Source organism: Ostrea edulis, chromosome 3 (assembly GCF_947568905.1).
Source record: "Ostrea edulis chromosome 3, xbOstEdul1.1, whole genome shotgun sequence".
NCBI lineage: Eukaryota > Metazoa > Mollusca > Bivalvia > Ostreida > Ostreidae > Ostrea > Ostrea edulis.
The window spans coordinates 95,485,113-95,503,832 of NC_079166.1; the positions used below are offsets into that span (position 1 = coordinate 95,485,113).

Below are 18,720 nucleotides of genomic sequence, written 5' to 3' on the forward strand. Positions count from 1 at the left end.
ATCCAGTTGACGGGCCTGATTCTAACACTAATTAGGATATGGTCCAGCTCACGGGCCTGATTCTAACACTAAATAAAATGTGATTGAGTTCCCGGGCCTAACTCTAACGCTAATTAGGATATGATCCAGTTAACGGGCCTGATTCTAACACTAATTAGGATATGATTCAGTTCATGGGCCTGATTCTAACACTAATCAAAAATGTGATTGAGTTCCCGGGCCTGACTCTAATACTAATTAGGATATGATCCAGTTCACATGCATCTAATCCAATCCTTGTAAACCCTAACCCAGTCCTTGTAGAGCATAACTTAGTCCCTGTAGAGCATAACCTAGTCCCTGTAGAGCCTTACACTGTCTTAGCCTATAAAATGCAACTTTGTCTCTGTACAACAGTATCGTATTTCATTGATAATAAATTTTCCATACATGTTTATTATTAGTTTAATCATCAGGCACAATTGAATAGTCTCGTGGGGATTCGGGTTAGAATAGATCCTCAGTACCCCCTTGCTTGTCGTAAGAGGCGATTAAATGGGGCGGTCCTTCGGATGAGACCGCAAAAACAGAGGTCCTGTGACACAGCAGGTGTGGGACAATAAAGATTCCTCCCTGCTCAATGGCTATAAGCGCCGAGCATAGGCCTAAATTTTACAGCCCTTCGCCGCCAGTGGTGACGTCTCAATGTGAGTGAAATATTCTCGAGAGGGACGTTTAACAATATTCAATCAATCAATCACAATTGAATAAATACCCAGTCTCTCTGTGTTATAGACTTTTCCAGTCATCTTGAGCTAAATCAACATTTTTGTGCCAGACCCATTTTTGTGTGCATCATAACTCAGTATCTCTATAAATAGTTGAATCTGCAACTACTACATGTAAGAGCTTGACGTATTTGACAGATATTTTTTTCCACAATTTCCTCTGGTACTTAGTCTTGATTTTAATTAAGAAGAAAAAGTTGAACAGATAACTGTTTTATTATCAACACCTTAGACATACAATGATTAAATTATCACATTGTTGTAACCTTTGACATTGAAATATTTTCCAGATACATGTACTTATGAAAGAGCTGGCTCGCATTCTACCTCATGCTCCAAGATTGCGTAGCAATAGTAACACATGATGGCCATATTAGACAGATTGATAATGATGGGTAATCAGATCAAACATCCTTAATATAAATCAAATTTACATAATCTGTTAAGAATTGATTATATATTACTGGGTAATTAAGGGGTCTTTCATGAAAAGAAATGAAACATCTTTTAAGTTTTCATAAAACATGAAACAACAATGTTATCTTTCTTTCAGTGATTAATTGGTAAACGCATTAAACGTTTCAATGTTCCATGGGAAATACAACATAACTATTTATTCTATATGTTGAACAAGAGGCCCATGGGCCACATCGCTCATCTGAGCCACCTTGGCTCATATTGAAAGAGTTTTCCTGAATAATTGTATGTAAAACTTTGATTCTCTATTGTGGCCCCATACAACCCCTGGAGGCCATGATTTCAATAAACTTGAATCTGTACTATGTCAGGAAGCTTTCATGTACATTTCAGCTCTTCTGGCCCAATGGTTCTTGATAAAAAAAAAAATTAAATGACCCACCCTATTTTTGTGGTCATCTCCCCTTTGAAGAGGGCATGGCCCTTCATTTGAACAAACTCAAAAGCCCTTTACCCAAGGATACTTTTGGCTAAGTTTGGTTATTATTGGCCCAGTGCTTCTGGAGAAAATATAAAATGTTTAATCACGGACAGACAATGAACAACAGGCGATCAGAAAAGCTCACTTGAGCTTTCAGCTCAGGTGAGCTAAAAAGTATTTACGTATGGAATAATTTTCTTCATATGTGTCTTTTTTCATCCAATGCTATTTCTCCCCACTTTTAAATTAACGTTCAGATTTAAAATACATCAGAGTTTCCTGTAAATATGCATATCGATATGTGATATATGTCCTTATCAACTACAAAGTTTCATAATACTGCCTTGCATGTGAGTTAAAACAGTATACCCTTTACAAGTCGTTGCCTGCAGTATATAATAACCTCTCTATGATAAGAATGAGTTGAATTAAACAATGCTATAATTCTAATATACAAATGATCCATGTGTACATGTAAACTCTCCAAAGAAAACAATTTAAACAATGTTAATGTTGCTGAAGAAAATTTACCACAAAGCAAAAGAAATGCAAAAGTTTGGCATCGGATCAAGTGCCTTTGACCTTGTTGACAATATACAATTACAAACAAAAGAAATAATAATAATTTATTCGTTTTGTGAGTGCACACTCAGTGGCGGTGCATCTTCTGTTGGCCTCCTCATATGCCATTCCTGTTTTGGAACAAATGAGAACAACGGCCTCTTTTAACATCACAAGGGGCAGGTAGTGAGCTGCCATTCTGGAGAGCAAACAAAATTCTATGAAAATTTAAATATTGTGCAATCATAATAAACTATACTGTCTTTAAAAAATTTAAAGGTTGAAAAAGCATAACATACATAAATATACTACAGTATATTACATTAGTTTTTATTGTTTCAAGGATGATATGTTCTAGATATGAATTACTGGTAAGTAGCCTTACAGTGAATAATTTAGAAATTTTTTTACTGAGGTCTTCATTTTGCAAGCCTTGCAGTGTTCTGTATTTGGTAAAATCTGAAATAGATATTGAAAAAATATTATATTCAAAACATGATAAAATGATGAACTCTTTGGGAATAATTTATGATTCAATTGCAACTACATGTAGGATCGTCTATGAAATAGACATGAATGCCCTTTCTTGCAGAGTGGTGAGAAATCAACACACAGAACAATAGATGGAAGGAAGGACATAATTTAGATAATTATAACAAACATTATACAACCTAGCCATATACATGCTTGGATATGAAAAGTATCAATATTAAATGGGAGTATCTCTACCCATGACGAGCCTTGCTGCACATCATTCTGTCCCTGAGTATATTTAGAACGTGTCCCAGTTCCTAAAAATAAAAGAGTCGGATTAGAAAGCTTTAATATGTTATGTGATGCACTACTTGTGTAAAAATTGAGCAAACATGTTCATTCAACTTCATAAAGATGTGTATTTTGGATCCATACCCAAAATATATATTGACTAATTCCTATCATATCAAAGTAATCAAAATGTGAGCTGCTGATTCTTTAGAAAATTACTTTCTTACCAATATATCAATATACTTTCCCCAAAGCAGTAAAGTTTAATATATTTATTGAACGGATTTTTAGCTCACCTGAGCTGAAAGCTCAAGTGAGCTTTTCTGATCACCCGTATTCCGGCGTCCGTCCGTCTGTCTGTCCGTCCGTCTGTAAACTTTTCACATTTTCAACTTCTTCTCAACAACCACTGGGCCAATTTCAACCAAAGTTGGCACAAAGCATCCTTAGGTAAAGGGAATTCTAAATTGTTAAAATAAAGGGCCAGGCCACCTTCCAATGGGAGATAATCAAGAAATGGTAAAAATAGGGTAGGGTCATTAAAAAATCTTCTCAAGAACCACTGGGCCAGAAAAGATGAAATTTATAGATAAGCTTTATTAGGTAGTGCAGATTCTAAATTGTTAAAATCAAGGCCCCCGGGGGTCGGATGAGACCACAATAGGGGATCAAAGTTTTACATACAAATATATAGGGAAAATCTTTAAAAATCTTCTTCTCAAGAACCATTGGACCAAAGAAGTTCACATTTACATGAAAGCTTTCTGACATAGTGTAGATTCAAGTTTGCAAAAACCATGGCCTCCAGGGGTAGGTTTGGGGCCATAATAGGCACTACGGTTTTACATGCAAATAGATATGGAAAATCTTCTGATGTGGACCAAGGTGACACAGGTGAGCGATGTGGCCCATGGGCCTCTTGTTTTATAAACTGGTGGTGTCTTTCATGGTCTTCTTCCTCACTGGAAAAATACTGTTGTCTTGTTAATACATGGTTTTGAAGTGGACATTGTTTTCAGAAGTAAGGATGTAGATGTAAATCATGTTTTCCCCACAACCCCTGGCCAATGGATTTGAATAATTAGGAGCTAGGATGAACTAAAAATTGTCTACCACAGCCACATACAAACAAGAGGCCCAAGGACCACATCGCTCACCTGAGTCACTTTGGCTCATACATATGTATTTAAAGATTTTTCCTATATATTTGTATGCAAAACTTTGATCCCCCATGTGACCCCATCCTACCCCTGGGAGCCATAATTTTCACAAACTGAAATATGTCAGGAAGCTTTCATGTCAATATCAGCTTTTCTGGCTCAGTGGTTCTTGAGAAAAAGATATTTAAACATTTTCCTTATATATTTGTATGTAAAAACTTTGATCCCCTATTGTGGCCCCATCCAACACCCGGGGGCCATGACTTGAACAAACTTGAATCTGCATTATGTCAGAAAGCTTTCATGTAAATATCAGTTTTTCTGGATCAGTGGTTCTTGAGAAGATTTTTAAACATTTTCCTTATATATTTGTATGTAAAACTTTGATCCCCTATTGTGGCCCCATCCAACCCCCAGGGGCCATGATTTTAATAAACGTGAATTTGTACTATGCCAGTAAGCTGTCATGTAAATTTCAGCTTTTCTGGCCGAGTGGCTCTTGATTAGAAGATTTTTTAATGACACCACCCTATTTTTGCATTTTTGTGATTATCTTCCCTTTGAAAGGGACATGACCCTTCTTTTGAACAAACTTGAAAGCCCTTCACTCAAGGATGCTTTGTGGGAAGTTTGGTTGAAATTGGTCCAGCGGTTCTTGAGAAGAAGTCGAAAATGTAAAACGTTTATGACGCCGACGACGACTGACAACGGGCAAATTTTGATCAGAAAAGCTCACTTGAGCCTTTGGCTCAGGTGAGCTAAAAATATAAATGCTCACCATTTACGAATATCACAGTTTATCATTCCTGTCGGTGCATGGAGTAAACTGCCAATCTGCAAGATATTTAATTATCAAATACTTTTATGCTATTCTCTAAACTGAGCACACTAAAAACTGTAATTCATATAATACAACACAAGAGATGTTTCTAAAACACAAATGCCCCCCAAGTTGCAAAATTGAAAGGGTTATACCCGTGCCTCATTTAATTGATAGTAGTTACACCAATTCAAAATATTGAGCAGACAATACCTTCCTATGTCAAGAGTGGACTGACCATGTGACCTAAGAATCAATAGGGGTCTTCTACTCCTTATATATGCTGTACAAGTGTACCAAGTTTGTTGTCAATCAACCAATTAATTCGTAAAATATAGGAAACATCCACCTTAATGTATTGAATAGTATGGAGGAGAAAGCATGGGCAGGAAGATAGCCATGAACTCTGATAAGCCATATAGGAGGAGAAGCGTTCACAAACTATTTTATACCCTACACCCCTCAGATCCACTTTAACTTTAAGGATAGCAATTGGATCCTCCTGTCCCTACAACTTGCACATCTACAAATGGCATTGAAGCATTGTACAAATTCTCAAGTCTATCAGATAAGCCATATAGGAGAAGTGTTCACAAGGTATTTTAACATCCTCCACCCCTTTTAGATCCACTATATCTTTTAGGAAAAACTTTGGATCCTCCCATTCCGACAATATGCACATCTACAAATGACAATTAAGCATTGTACAAAGTTTCAAGTCTATCCAATAAGCCATATGGGAGGAGAAGAGTTCATAAGCTATTTTACATCTTCCACCCCTCTTAGATCCACTATAACTCTTAGGAAAACAATTGGATCCTCCTGTCCCTACAACTTGCACATCTACAAATGGCATTAAAGCATTGTACAAATTCTCAAGTCTATCAGATAAGCCATATAGGAGAAGTGTTCACAAGGTATTTTAACATCCTCCACCCCTTTTAGATCCACTATATCTTTTAGGAAAAACTTTGGATCCTCCCATTCCGACAATATGCACATCTACAAATGACAATTAAGCATTGTACAAAGTTTCAAGTCTATCCAATAAGCCATATGGGAGGAGAAGAGTTCATAAGCTATTTTACATCTTCCACCCCTCTTAGATCCACTATAACTCTTAGGAAAACAATTGGATCCTCCCGTCCCAACAATATTCACATCTGCAAATGACAATGAAGCATTGTACAAAGTTTCAAGTCTGTCTGATAAGCCATATAGGTGGAGAAGCGTTCACAAGATTTTGTGACAGAAGGAAGGACGGACAGAAAGTACAAATACAATATGTCTCCCCCTGGAAGAGGGAAGATATAATTATATGAGTGCATGTTTATATACACACAGCACTAAACATAACTTAAAGTAATTCCACCCTCCTATGATGCCATCAGATTGCATGATAGGAACATAAATTTTGTTAGTCTTTTCCGATAGTTATTGTAAAAAAAAAAACCTGTTAAAACAAGAGGTACTGTGAGCAATGCTCACTAAGAATACCCCTCGCTTACCCCAATCTCCTAAAGGGTGTTGGAAATAGGTAAAACTTCAATATTATGATCTAAAAGGTATCTAGGAACACAGCATCTCCATGCGATGAAAAAAGCCATTAAAGAATTTAAATGGAAACCATATTGCTACTTTGATGTCCAGTGCGCGTGACCTTTGACCTTTTGACCCCCAAAATCGATAGGGAACATCTTCATCCCATGGGTAGTCCATATATATGATATGGTGACAGTAGGTGGAAAGGATAATGCTTTAGAGCCCGGAAACTATTGCGTCTACAGACGGACGGACAGGCAGACGGACAACCCGATTCCAGTATACCCCTCCCCACAACTTGTTGCGGGGGGTATAATAAACTATTTCAAAAGTCTAAGTTATAGATGAATAATCAATGATACGATTTAAATCAAAATAGATGTGTGTAACATTTCACTATAAAGAGTTGTATGAAAATGTGATTTGTGGAAATAAATAATAATGCTATAATTCTAATTAGAGGCCTGTGATCTTAATCACATCCTAATTAGTGTTAGAGTCAGCCCCCTGAACTGTAGCATATCCTAATTAGTGTTAGAATCAGGCCCGTGAACTCAATCACATGCTAATTAGTGTTAGAATCAGGCCCGTGAACTCAATCACATGCTAACTAGTGTTAGAATCAGGCCCGTGAACTGGATCATATCCTAATTTGTGTTAGAATCAGGCCCGTGAAGTCAATCACATGCTAGTTAGTGTTAGAATCAGGCCCGTGAACTCAATCACATTTTGATTAGTGTTAGAATCAGGCCCGTGAACTGGATCACATTTTAATTAGTGTTAGAATCAAGCCCGTGAACTGGATCATATCCTGATTAGTTTTAGAATCAGGCCCGTGAACTCAATCACATTTTACTTAGTGTTAGAATTAGGCCCGTGAACTCAATCACATTTAATTAGTGTTAGAATCAGGCCCGTGAAGTCAACCACATGCTAGTTAGTGTTAGAATCAGGCCCGTGAACTGGATCACATTTTGATTAGTGTTGAATCAGAACCGTGAACTGGATCATATCCTAATTAGTGTTAGAAGCAGGCCCGTGAACTCAATCACATTTTACTTAGTGTTAGAATTAGGCCCGTGAACTCAATCAAATTTAATTAGTGTTAGAATCAGGCCCGTGAAGTCAATCACATGCTAGTTAGTGTTAGAATCAGGCCCGTGAACTGGATCACATTTTGATTAGTGTTAGAGTCAGGCCCGTGAACTGGATCATATCCTAATTAGTATTAGAATCAGGCCCGTGAACTCAATCACATGCTAATTAGTGTTAGAAGCAGGCCCGTGAACTCAATCACATTTTACTTAGTGTTAGAATTAGGCCCGTGAACTCAATCAAATTTAATTAGTGTTAGAATCAGTCCCGTGAAGTCAACCACATGCTAGTTAGTGTTAGAATCAGGCCCGTGAACTGGATCACATTTTGATTAGTGTTGAATCAGGCCCGTGAACTGGATCACATGCTAATTAGTGTTAGAAGCAGGCCCGTGAACTCAATCACATGCTAATTAGTGTTAGAATCAGGCCCGTGAACTCAATCACATTTTAATTAGTGTTAGAATCAGGCCCGTGAACTCAATCACATTTTGATTAGTGTTAGAATCAGGCCCGTGAACTGGATCATATCCTAATTAGTGTTAGAATCAGACCCGTGAACTCAATCACATGCTAGTTAGTGTTAGAATCAGGCCCGTGAACTGGATCACATTTTGATTAGTGTTAGAATCAGGCCCGTGAACTGGACCATATCCTAATTAGTGTTAGAATCAGGCCCGTGAACTCAATCACATGCTAGTTAGTGTTAGAATCAGGCCCGTGAACTGGATCACATTTTGATTAGTGTTAGAATCAGGCCCGTGAACTGGATCATATCCTAATTAGTATTAGAATCAGGCCCGTGAACTCAATCACATGCTAATTAGTGTTAGAATCAGGCCCGTGAACTCAATCACATGCTAGTTAGTGTTAGAATCAGGCCCGTGAACTGGATCACATTTTAATTAGTGTTAGAATCAAGCCCGTGAACTGGATCATATCCTGATTAGTTTTAGAATCAGGCCCGTGAACTCAATCACATTTTACTTAGTGTTAGAATTAGGCCCGTGAACTCAATCACATGCTAGTTAGTGTTAGAATCTATGGCATGTCAAACGTTGCAATATTTGATCTTTTCCATTTGTATTGTATAATTTTCCATTTGTATTCTATATTTTCCATTTGCATTGTATAATTTTTCATTTGCATTGTATAATTTCCATTTGTATTGTATATTTTTCTATTTGTATTCTATATTTTCCATTTGTATTGTATAATTTTCCATTTGTATTCTATATTTTCCATTTGCATTGTATAATTTTTCATTTGCATTGTATAATTTCCATTTGTATTGTATATTTTTCTATTTGTATTCTATATTTTCCATTTGTATTGTATAATTTTCCATTTGTATTCTATATTTTCCATTTGCATTGTATAATTTTTCATTTGCATTGTATAATTTCCATTTGTATTGTATATTTTTCTATTTGTATTCTATATTTTCCATTTGTATTGTATAATTTTCCATTTGTATTCTATATTTTCCATTTGCATTGTATAATTTTTCATTTGCATTGTATAATTTCCATTTGTATTGTATATTTTTCTATTTGTATTCTATATTTTCCATTTGTATTGTATAATTTTCCATTTGTATTCTATATTTTCCATTTGCATTGTATAATTTTTCATTTGCATTGTATAATTTCCATTTGTATTGTATATTTTTCTATTTGTATTCTATATTTTCCATTTGTATTGTATAATTTTCCATTTGTATTCCATATTTTCCATTTGTATTATTTATTTTTTTTCGTTTGCATTGTATAATTTCCATTTGCATTGCAAAATCTTTCATATGGTGTATAAGTGATATTTCATGAGTGGATCTGACAGACTGACCTGGGGATCTGCTAGACTGACCTTATAATAATACATATTATAGGTGACATAGACACCATATAGAAATTGTATGGTGTTTAAGTGACCTTTCATGAGGGGATCTGACAGATTGACCTGGGAATCTGCTAGACTGACCTTTTAATAATACATATTATAGGTGACAGAGACACCATATAGAAATTGTATGGTGTGTAAGTGACCTTTCAAGAGGGGATCTGTCAGACTGACCTGGGGATCTGCTAGACTGACCTTATAATAATGCATACTATAGGTGACATAGACACCACAGAGAAATTGTATGGTGTATAAGTGATATTTCATGAGGGGATCTGACAGACTGACTTGGGGATCTGCCAGACTGACCTTATAATAGTACATACTATAGGTGACAGAACTGTGGTTTGGAAACTGTAATGTGTATAGCATTTGCTGTTTTATATGAGAATCAGTGTTTAGTGACAATATTGAATTGAATTAAATACTCCAGTTTCAGTCGCTGCAATGTCAAAAACTTAAAACATGTTTGTTGTTTGGATTGGGGGGGGGGGGGGGGGGGGGGTTGTTTTTCGTTGTTGCACGAAAGGGCAAGTAATCACTGTAGTGTTTACAATAAAGGAGGTTAAACGGGTCTATATATAGAACTCGAAAATCATGCATATTCATAAGACGTGACGCGGTCGGTCTGCCGGATTACTTCTAACGCCTACCAGCATCCGCGGGGTTGTTTATTTTGATTTGTTACGAAGGATTTCATTAGTTTAGGTCCCACTTATATTTAGCCGTGACGTACCACAAATAGACTTACTATGCTACATGTACGCGCACAGTGGCGTAGCAGTGGGTTTTTTTTTTAACGTGTCAACGTCTGTCGCAACACGGGATGTCTGCTTTTAAGGTCACATTATCCGAAAGATCTGTGATTCTCACTTTTAGATAGCAATGCGTATGGGAAAGTATTAACTGGTTTGATGCAGCCATGACACGAGTAGAACTCGAACATGCGACCTCAGGCCTCACGGTTACGAACCAAAGGGTATATCACTGAACTACCGCGACCGGTTCCATATAAGGACTAGTTGAACATACATGTAGCTAGCAATGTGGAATCTTGCACTGGGAGACACCCCCCCCCCTTTCCTTCACAAATATGATATTTTATATATAGATGTCGAAAAAAGCATGCATGTACGTTTTATTTTGTCAAAACGCACTTGTTCCAGGGGACTTCCAGGGGAAGATCCAGGAATTGCGGTTACGGGGACGCCACTAAAGTCTTTATGAGGCAGGGGGTCTTGGGGCGCCTTTAGGCGGCCCCCAGTGGGTCCAGATGGCGAAGCCCCCCAAAGCTGGATTTTACAGATTTTATAGGGCTTGAAATGTGTCATTTTTAATAAAATAAAATTAGTAAAATGACGCAAATTTTAAGGGTTTCTGGAAAAATTAAGTTCTCTCATTAAAATAATTCAAGAAATCAAAAGATTTTGTCATTTATTTCTCCGGGAATGGAAGAAATTATTGCTTCTTCTATCTTCTAATACATTTTTCTAAACAAGATACCAAGATTTACCTTAAATTAAAAAATTAGGGGGGGGGGTGCGCCCCTCTTAAATCCGGCACTGACTTCGCCCTCCCCCTGTAAGCCCCCACCCCCCCTCCGCCAAGGCTTTGCACTGGACTCACTAGGGATCTTAAGAAGTCCCCAGACATCCAGCAGTTTACTGCATCCTTTCGTTCAGAATTATCTAGATCAGCCAGTGGTTAAAAAGGAGACTAGTTTGAATATGCTGATCACAATAGACACATAAGAGCGATCAATTAATTGGGGGGGGGGGGGGGGGGGGGGGGGGGGGGGGTACGCCATTACACTTAGCAAATACGGTACATTCCTGCGAAACGTGACTCCTGAACTTTACCTCTTCAACATCTCGCGCATTACATTGTACCAAATTCGATAAACGATAACTTAAAATTAATCCATTGAATAGTTGTAACAAGCCAAACTCGATGTTAACAATTGCTGGGGACCCAAGGAGCGGATTAAGTCCCCCGAATCTACTGAATTCTGACTAAATAAAAATGTGCATGCTTTCCTGGACAGTTCTATTTAAAACAAAACGATCGGGGGGGGGGGGATTCGCCATTATTAGAGCTAGCTACGTATTTTCAAAAATAACTAGTCCTGCATGGACCTGATCGCGGTAGCTCAGTAATATATCGCTTGATTTGTGGGCGAGAGGTCGTGAGTTCGAGAACCGTTACTGTCATTGCCGCATCAAACCTAAGACATAAACAAACACAGTGATTGCTCCTTTGCCAAACACTCGGCATCACGGGCCTTTCCGTAATGACCTTACAAATAGATATTCCGTATCGCTGCACAGGCGTTGGCACGATAAAGAACCGTCATTGGTACGGCCCTGTGTGCTAAGCACGTCTACAGATGTTGTACATCAATGACGCTAACTAATGAAATCCTTCGTAACAAATCAAAATAAACAGTCCCTGGATACAATACAAATGAAAAATTATACAATGCAAATGGAAAATATAAAATACAAATGGAAATTATACAAAACAAATGGAAATTATACAATGCAAATGAAAAATTATACAATGCAAATGAATATAGAATACAAATGGAAAATTATACAATACAAATGGAAAAGATCAAATATTGCAACGTTTGACATGCCATAAGAATCAGGCCCGTGAACTGGATCACATTTTGATTAGTGTTAGAATCAGAACCGTGAACTGGATCATATCCTAATTAGTGTTAGAAGCAGGCCCGTGAACTCAATCACATGCTAATTAGTGTTAGAATCGGGACCGTGAACTGGATCACATTTTAATTAATGTTAGAATCAGGCCCGTGAACTGGATCATATCCTAATTAGTGTTAGAAGCAGGCCCGTGAACTCAATCACATGCTAATTAGTGTTAGAATCGGGACCGTGAACTGGATCACATTTTAATTAATGTTAGAATCAGGCCCGTGAACTGGATCATATCCTAATTAGTGTTAGAATCAGGCCCGTGAACTCAATCACATGCTAATTAGTATTAGAATCAGGCCCGTGAACTCAATCACATGCTAATTAGTGTTAGAATCAGGCCCGTGAACTCAATCACATGCTAATTAGTGACAGGATCACATTTTAATTAGTGTTAGAATCAGGCCTGTAAACTGCATCATATCCTGATTAGTGTTAGAATCAGGCCCGTGAACTCAATCACATCCTAATTAATGTTAGAATCAGGCCATATCCTAATTAGTGTTAGAGTCAGGCCCGTGAACTCAATCACATCCTATTTAGTGTTAGAGACAGGCCCGTGAAGTGGACCATATCCTAATTAGAAGCCCATGAACTCAATCACATCCTAATTAGAACCCTGTGAACTCAATCAAATCCTTATTAGTGTTGATTCTGTACCTCCACTTACAAAAGATTTTTAATATGCATCTCGGGTACGAGTTAATAATAGGCCTTTAGTAAAAACGAAAGTAAATTGTATGACGTATGCAATTTGTGTGTGTTTGAGTTCACGGAACTTCCGATTGTATCAGTTCACGGGCTTATAGACCCTGCCTAGGTAAATACACCGATAATTCGACTCGTTCGTGTGTTTATGTATACAGACACGTAGAATAAAGGGGGAGGGGGGGGGGGGGTAGTAGGGCGTACCAGCCGTTCTCCCCCACTTTTTGACCATAACTCATTATTTGTTATTATCATAAGCATATAAAGATATATCAATTGGCGGATGGCTGGCCACAGCTATCAATAAAAGTAGTAGTGAATGAAAATGTTTACTACGCTTGATTTATGAATTAAAATATTTTAGGGAAGAATGAGCGTTTGCATCCCCTTGTTTTGCATGTAAACAATTTGCGATAACCTCATTTAATCTCACCTCTTTAAAAACGATTTTGTGCCTGTTATAGATAGTATATGATATGAGACCATGAAGTTTACGTTGGTTTATTTTAGGAATTTGATTATCATTTGGTATCCTAGCATATCATGCAACAAATTGCCATTTCCATCGGAGCATGATACACAATTTGCCGTTTGTGAATGTAAAATCAAACAATATTTTAAGGTGATGAAAAGGTGAAGATAACGAACAGTGATCAATCTCATAACTCCTATAAGCAATACAAAATAGAGAGTTGGGCAAACACGGACCCCTGCACACACCACAGGTGGGATCTGGTGCCTAGGAGGAGTAAGCATCCCCTGTCGACCGGTCACACCCGTCATGAGCCCTATATCTTGATCAGGTAAACGGAGTTATTCGTAGTCAAAATTAGTGTGCCAAGAGCGGTCTAACAATCGGTATGAAACACATCAGACAGCATTTGACCTAACGATAGGTTGTATTGGCAAACTAGATCGTTATAACGACCATAGAATTTGCGAAATTCCGACTTTAAGGTATTCCATGATTACAAGCTGTGGGTTGGAAAGGCAAAATCACAATATAAAATTTTTTGAACACATTTTATCCTAATTGTAATAACTCGAGTTGTCTAACTGATATTGACACACAGTACATTTCTGTCTTCTGATGTGTGGAGTTACTTAACTGATATTGACACACAGCACATTTCTGTCTTCTGATGTGTGGAGTTACTTAACTGATATTGACACACAGTACATTTCTGTCTTCTGACGTGTCGAGTTACTTAACTGATATTGACACACAGCACATTTCTGTCTTCTGATGTGTGGAATGCTCTTAGTGTTTTACGGAAATCGAAGCGTTTGATTATAATGAGCCGGTGCCTTTATTGGCCGGCACGAGCCGGGGTCATTTAAAAAGCTTCTCAAGAATCACTGAATCAAAGGTGCTGAAAATTACATGAAAGCTTCCTGACATAGTGCAGATTCAAGTTTGTTAAAATCCTGACTCCTGGGGTAGGATGGGGCCACAATAGGGAATCAAAGTTTTACATACTAATATATAGAGAAAATCTTTCCGAGAACCATTGGACCAAAAACGTTTACATTGACATGAAAGCTTTCTGACATAGTGCAGATTCAAAATTGTTAAAATCATGGCCCCGGGGATAGAACAACGCACGTTGCGAAGTTGGCCTTACAAGAACTATTGTCCGAAATTTGTTATATAGCAAAACTTGACAAGAAATCAAAGCTCTGAATCCTAAATGTTTGGGGTAATGGGTCAGGGGTTGATCCTTTATTTCAATTCGTCGGTTAATCTAATTTTATTTCCACTACTATTCACTACTTCTATTTCAAAAAGGGTCCGGAACCAGCCTATAGATCGAATGTTAAAAATGGCCAACTTTGTAATAATGGCGGGAATAGATCGATATCGAAAAAATTATTAAGCTAGTACCCACCTCCACCCTCAGCTGGGTACCTGTAAAGTGCGAAACGAAATCGAAGCGAAATCTACCGAAAGGAAACCTACCGAAACGAAACGAAACAGATTGTATAACTGAACTCTTTCAATTATAATAATTAAAAATGGTATCTTAGGCCCCTGTGAAAGTTACCACATATAAATAAAATTAGCCTCCCCTTTGATGTAGGCTTTCCGCTTGACTGGTACAAAGTTTTAAAAGTTGGAAGTAGGGGGGGGGGGGTAAGCACAAAGTACATATCCGTAGTTAATTAAATGACATGTACAATTAGTTTCGGATCCATAAATTTCAGAACGGAGGGTTACAGTCTCAGAGGTATGGGGAAATACACTAAACGAGGGGTGGGATCGCCGATGTTGGATCCGCCTTTGGGCATAGATACATTGTTTGAAGAAGCTGGTGTCTGAGAAAGCTGAAAGCAGGAAGAGCTCTTAACCTCTTATTTTATCTCTAACTGCTGAGGTGCGAGTACTTTCAATAATGGAAAAAATTTAAATAGTATACCATATTATATGAATGCAATTCGGTAAGATATATATACTTGTATTATTAAAAATTATTATTGATATGTAGTGAGTCTAAAGATAACTCTATACATTTGGGGTGTTGCTAAGACGGGGAATTGAAAACGGGACGGAAAACGGAAATTGTTTAATACAATAATATCAGGAGAAGGTCAGCATTTTGTAAAATCAAAAGGCTTATGAACAAGGGAAGCAGAAATTACAACGAGAACGGGAGGACATGCTCAGAATCCACCGTTTGATATACTACATAGAAATACACAATGTCCACATGTACATGTATACATAGATTTGTCTTTAGAACAAAAAATACTGAAACTTGTATTTTAGCCCAAAGGCGGATCCAACGCCGGCGACCCCACCCAAACTCCTGACCTGTGAGACTGTAACCCTCCGTTCAGAAATATATGGATCCGAAACTAATTACACGTGGTATCTATGTATTTTGTGCTGACTCATCCCACTCCACTCCCTTCCAGCTTTTAAAACTTTGTATCAGTCAAGTCTGATAAGTAATCCTCCTTGTATCAGTCAAGTCTGATAAGTAATCCTCCTTGTATCAGTCAAGTCTGATAAGTAATCCTCCTTGTATCAGTCAAGTCTGATAAGTAATCCTCCTTGTATCAGTCAAGTCTGATAAGTAATCCTCCTTGTATCAGTCAAGTTTGATAAGTAATCCTCCTTGTATCAGTCAAGTCTGATAAGTAATCCTCCTTGTATCAGTCAAGTCTGATAAGTAATCCTCCTTGTATCAGTCAAGTCTGATAAGTAATCCTCCTTGTATCAGTCAAGTCTGATAAGTAATCCTCCTTGTATCAGTCAAGTCTGATAAGTAATCCTCCTTGTATCAGTCAAGTCTGATAAGTAATCCTCCTTGTATCAGTCAAGTCTGATAAGTAATCCTCCTTGTATCAGTCAAGTCTGATAAGTAATCCTCCTTGTATCAGTCAAGTCTGATAAGTAATCCTCCTTGTATCAGTCAAGTCTGATAAGTAATCCTCCTTGTATCAGTCAAACCGAAAGCCTGCATCAAAGGGGAGGCGAATTTTATTTATATGTGGTAACTTTCACAGGTGCCTAAGATACCATTTTTAATTATTGTAATTAAAAGAGTTCGGTTATAATAATAATAATAATAATACCATATTTATATAGCACCCCTTTCATACACTATGTACGCTCAAAGGTGCTTTACAATGCATATATACATGTACCTTACAACAGAATGTTATACACATAATACATAGGAAATAAATTAAGTCCAATCAATTATACAATCTGTTTCGTTTCGGTAGGTTTCGTTTCGTTTCGACAGGGTTCGTTTCGATTCGGTAGAATTCGTTTCGTTTCGATTTCGTTTCGCACTTCACAGGTACTCCTCTAATGCTATACATAATGTACGTAAGTTGATATATACATAAAATTTTTTTTCAAAATATTGAATCACGGGTAAAAAAGATAAAAGCCAACCCAGATTTCAACAAGATTACATTAGATACGGAATCGCTATACATGTGCATGTAACTACAAATAACATTGTCCACAGATTGATATGATTTTAGCGTTAATCTGGAAAAAATTTAAAGGGGGAGGGCCGGGGGTTGAACCATAAGTTTAAGTTGTTGATATCAAGATATGCATTTCAACTATTTTGTACATTTTTTATCATCTGCATGAGATTTTATAGGTAAGCTAACAAATAAAAACACTGTTTAAAGAAAATTGAAATGACAAACGAATTCACAACGTTTATTGCTAATGGGTGAGATAAAAAGATCAATGTCTAACCAAAAATAATAATGAAAAAAACAACAACTAATTTTACATAGTCTTCATCAAGTAAATTTGATGAATGCTGAAACAAATAATAATCACTGTATGAAAATCGATGGAAGACATAAACTTGCAGTAGCCCCCCCCCCCCCCCCCCCCCACTTCTCTAAATTTTTTCAATTTAGATTGTTATCCGACAATCAACACAGTAATGATATTATCCCAAAAATATGAATACCATACTCTGATCTTTATCTCTCTCTCTTACTATATAACCAAAATCGAAGGGGGGGGGGGGGGGGGGGGAGGGGGGGGGGTGTTGTAACCTACGTACCCCTCTAGATCGGCTAATGTAATGTAAATTTTTGCATTGGTTGCACAATGATAAAGATATTTTAATTCTGATATATAGTCGAGACAAAATATATTGATTGATCAGACAAACGTATTTTTTCTATCGATCGTTCGGACAAGATCTGTGTATAGCCTCTGTTGACTTTGTTATTGCGAATTAAGTTAAAATCTTCTATAAGACTTGCTGCACTATTGTGTTAGCAATAAAAAGTTACTTTATCTACGGAAATCAACTATTCTTTTCACTCAGTTCATTTCTGGATTTGATCGAATTTCCTATAAATTTTACCAGCTTTCGCGTTGTAATTTTTTCGCGCTTTTAAACAAAGAAATTCTTTGGAACACCTTTTCTTAAAATAATTAGTTTTTGCACTTTCAAAAATCTTTCCAGCCCATAAATTTGGTGCTTGCACCAATGTTTCTTGGTACTCAAGTGATTTACGGAAATCGATGTTTATAAAGCTTATAAATAACAAGCGGTGATAGATATGTATCCCCTTAAACCTAGGCATTTTTGCGAATATTATAAGCTCTATCACATCATTCGCTCCTTTCGACGTCTGTCTGTTTGTCCGTCTGTCTCTGTACTCTTGTGTCCAGGGCAAAATCTCGATGATTTAGATGTCATTTTTCAGATAACCAGCATCTTCGCTAGCCAAAGGTTTACGATCCGCTCCGCTTCTCTGAGAGAAGCGGAGCGGATCGTAAACCCTAGCGAAGATGAGTAACCAGTGGCGGATCTAAGATTTCTAAAAAGGGACCCAATAGGCTGGGAGCTCCAGGGTTTACTTTATGGATTATTCTAGCTATATATACTGTATACACAATGAGACAGATATTTAATTTCTTTATCTTTCTGCATTTGTTTGAATGTATAATTTCAAATACTTTCTCTGTTTTTCTAATAATGTAATCTATATATTTTTTATTTTTGGTCACAGAAGGAGGGACCGCCCCCTCTAAATCCGCCACTGATAATTCATTTTCAGCCTAAATCTGGTTCAGTGACACAAGCTTGATGGAAATCCGGAAATGAGAAGGAGATAATTTCCGTCATGCTAATAACAATATTTGCTTTGTGAATGGGAGACACGCTAAACTTGGAGACATTTTTCAAATCTACAACTAACCCCCCCCCCCCCAAAAAAAAAACCACCACCAAAAAAAAAAAAAAAAATCAAATAAACAAAAACCAATCAAACAAACAAAAACACCCCCCCCC

General features: G+C 37.3%; 1 long non-coding RNA gene across 3 annotated transcripts; it reads right to left on the reverse strand.

The window, feature by feature from the left end:
* Positions 1-974: 974 nt before the first annotated feature.
* Positions 975-12,933, reverse strand: LOC125676084 (uncharacterized). Of its 3 annotated transcripts, XR_008801496.1 has the most exons (5): positions 12,897-12,933; positions 4,930-4,985; positions 2,956-3,017; positions 2,612-2,685; positions 975-2,425 (listed from the first exon to the last, which is right to left on the reverse strand). It is a non-coding gene; the product is annotated as an uncharacterized LOC125676084 (long non-coding RNA). The 3 variants fall into 3 exon arrangements; XR_008801494.1 differs by lacking the exon at positions 12,897-12,933 and having other exon boundaries at positions 4,930-6,475; XR_008801495.1 differs by lacking the exon at positions 12,897-12,933 and having other exon boundaries at positions 2,638-2,685; positions 4,930-6,472.
* Positions 12,934-18,720: the final 5,787 nt, after the last annotated feature.